We start from the raw sequence: 3,702 nt of genomic DNA, 5'->3' as shown, positions 1-3,702 counted from the left end.
TCTGCCCTGTACAGAGATTGTGCCTGTTTCCCAGTCTGCCCTGTACAGAGATTGTGCCTGTTTCCCAGTCTGCCCTGTACAGAGATTGAGCCTGTTTCCCAGTCTGCCCTGTACAGAGATTGAGCCTGTTTCCCAGTCTGCCCTGTACAGAGATTGAGCCTGTTTCCCAGTCTGCCCTGTACAGAGATTGAGCCTGTTTCCCAGTCTGCCCTGTACAGAGATTGTGCCTGCCCAGTATCCAGACATGTACGACTGGAGATGCAGTCCCCGGTTGAGTGTATGTAGCTAGCTACCTAGTTTAAATAGCAACAGTACTGCCACAGTAGCATAACATTTGATTAACACTTGAAAACACTTGATTTACATCATCATTAATGTTCGGTCTGGTTGGCTGATACCCGCAGCAGAGAGAGGCAGAAAGGCATGAGGAGCGGATTCATCTGACTCAACTTGCACAGGTGTGTCAGGGCAGCAGCAACGCAGGTAGTCTAGACTCCAGCTGACGACCATATTCTAAAATATCCACACAAGCCGGCAGCCAGCCAGCCATATATCAAGAGTTAGAATGTTCTATTCTATTGTGAGGTTATTTAAGAATTGAAGAGCATTAAAGATAAATCACAATCACTGAAAAAAAAATCAAGCTACCTAACAGATTTACACAATCATCAACATCAATGATCAGCCAACCCTCTTTTCCCGATGTCAATCATGTCTATAACTACATTATTAATTTACACTACAGAGGCAGTTGGTATGTTATGAATTTCGAGAAAATATTCTGAAAGGGTGCGCCCTTTTTTAAAACATTTTGAGCTCCCGCCCCTGAAAGGTCGGTACGGCCTGATAATGTACGCACACACACACACACACACACACACACACACACACACACACACACACACACACACACACACACACACACACACACACACACACACACACACACACACACACACACACACACAAGTAAATGGAAACACACACGCACACAGATGTAAAACGAGACACGAGAGAGATATAAACACACATAAAAGAACACACACACACACGCACACACACACACACACACACACACACACACACACACACACACACACACACACAGGGTGCTTTACCATGGCACAGCTCTCATTAAAATAAAAAGCCTGCTGAGCACTTTAAACACCATTAGGAAATGCCATAAATACACAGAGTACTTCTCAGTGCACTTGAGCACTGCTCCCAGTCCCATTGTTCAGCATAGAGCTGAATGACTGTGGTCCACTCACTTAAGACCCTGACACTACACACTCACAAAATACACACGCACGGCCAGTCAGCTGGACGCCTGTTTGCCTGCCTGACTCCAGATATATGTTCACAAATGGAAAGGTTTCCTACACTGGAGTGTTTTACACTGTGTTACCATACTGAGACAGAATTCACAGAATGCTGCATTAATCAGGAAGGTGGTGCACACGCCTATAAACTGTATGTAAACTTAATCTACAAAGATGCTGACGTGGGATTTCAATGAAGGATGAGGAGGAAGGGGCCGAAGAGGAAACCAATCCTTGTGATCAGGAGACCGAACCCACCCCCCCTCATTTCTGTCACACATGATTGCCCCGGAGATATCCAACACATGTCGCACATCAGCAGGCGTGTAGTGCATACCTAACGACCATGCATGATTTAAGAGGCCCAGGCTCTGTCATTACAGCAGGGTCACTGTCAGGGGCTCAGGGGTGTCAAGGGGCCAGGACAGGGCCAGGGGGGAGCTGGGGGTCCCAGGACAATCCATCACTGTCGATAGGCTAATACCCATGGGCTGGGGTGGAAGGATGTGTGTGTGTGTGCGTGTAGATGGTATGTGTGTGAGTGCACATGCATGCGTGTGTGTGTGTCTGGTGCCCACCAGTGTAAATATAGGAGTGTAAATAGGACAGGTTCAGTGTCAGGAGCAAGGACAGGGGTTGACAGTCTGTCTCTAGGGTCTTAAAGTCTGTCAATAGAGCAAGGAGTGATATGGGGTTGCTCCTGGGTCAAACCAATGGCAATATCTGCTGTCATGCACACACACACACACACACACACACACACACACACACACACACACACACACACACACACACACACACACACACACACACACACACACACATACACACACACACACACACACACAAAAGGAGCCAATAACTGGAGTAATTGAGCTAGCCAGGTCCAAGTTCTGAAAATGATCCACAATTAACCCCTTCAGCCCCCAGGGATGAGAGGATGCTCTTTAGGAACCACTAACGAGGCTAATGTGGCTGATGTGGAAACAGTGGCTGCAGTAATGAGGCTAGCCAGCCTGGCTGTGTTACTGTGTGGACAGGTCAGCTCACAGAGGTATGTGTGCGTCTGTGCATGCGTGCATGAACACATTTGTGCTTGTGTGTGTGCGTGTGTGTGTGTGTGCGCGTGTGCGCGTGTGCACGTGTGTGCGCGTGTGCATGTGTCAATTCTTTGTTTAGGCCCCTGTCATAATACTGTAACACAAAAAAATCCCAGTCTACAATTCACATTCCTGTTGGCAGAATGGGGAAAATGGAAGGCTGTAGAAGGTGAAAGGGATGGATAAACACAGCAACCATGTGGTCAGAATGAACCTGTATTTCCCCCCTCTTTTACCCATCAGAGCCGTTGTCGGACGCAAGTGTGCGTGAGTGCGGAGGTTGAACGGCGAGAAAATACAGAGATTTTCCTCGGCCTCCTCCAGCTGGTTTGTTCATAAACACGCAATTATGATTTCACCGCAGTCCATTATACACAAGCGACTCGGGGGCAGAAAGGCAGCGTCGCTGCACGATCATTGAAAACATCTTAAACACTCTCGGCTCGGGTAATACCTTCGCGGGGAATGCAATTTTCTCATTTGCTTGGCAGCTCCTCAATAAGAAATCAATTATGCCTTAAAAATACCAGCAAGAGTCTGCAGCGTGTGTCGTATCAAGTCAATGGCGTGGTCGTAGGGTTTGGCCTGTGGCGTGTGTCACCACAATTGATTGAGTCCATTGACACTAATAAAAAAACAGACCCAAGTGAGCTCGTGAGATACAACACTAGCCTCGGAACTGCAACACGGATGCATAGATATACAGTATAATTATATCAGGGTATGATCGAAGGTCCTCCAAACCAATAAACTATCACAGGGCGCTGTTGTGTACGCCCGCACACACGCACGTACCGTTGCCACCCAGCCACACGCACACACGCACATTTGGCTAAAGCCTCTGTACTCTGCAATCACTCCCACATTTTCCAAGTCCTTCTCGTGTTATCTCTCTCACTCGCTTCTTCTAGCGCTTACACTCCCTAAATCCCAGCAAAAAAACAGGCATATCCTCATCCATCTGTGCCCATAGAGCTTTACACCCCACTGGAAGTCCCCTCTTCATCTCACCACCCGATGACAGTCACTCAAAGATGACATTGTAATCGAGGGACTCCACTTAGCCAGGCTGAATGGGGTGATGGCCAGTGTCCTGGAGTGTGGAAGGCCAGCATGGTGAACACCACACTGCAAGAGGAAGGATTGAAGCCAACTGAGTTGTGGGGGGTCAAAGGGTGACTGGAGGCAGGGCACATATCAGGAAGAAGGAAGAGGCTTGGGGAGAGGACATGGGGAGTCTTCCCTTAGTTCTGCCAACAAACTGCAACTGGGAAGGGGTC

This window comes from Oncorhynchus tshawytscha, linkage group LG23, assembly GCF_018296145.1.
Source record: "Oncorhynchus tshawytscha isolate Ot180627B linkage group LG23, Otsh_v2.0, whole genome shotgun sequence".
Lineage (NCBI taxonomy): Eukaryota > Metazoa > Chordata > Actinopteri > Salmoniformes > Salmonidae > Oncorhynchus > Oncorhynchus tshawytscha.
The sequence above is the reverse complement of the archived record's forward strand: the minus strand, read 5'-3'. Positions refer to the sequence as shown.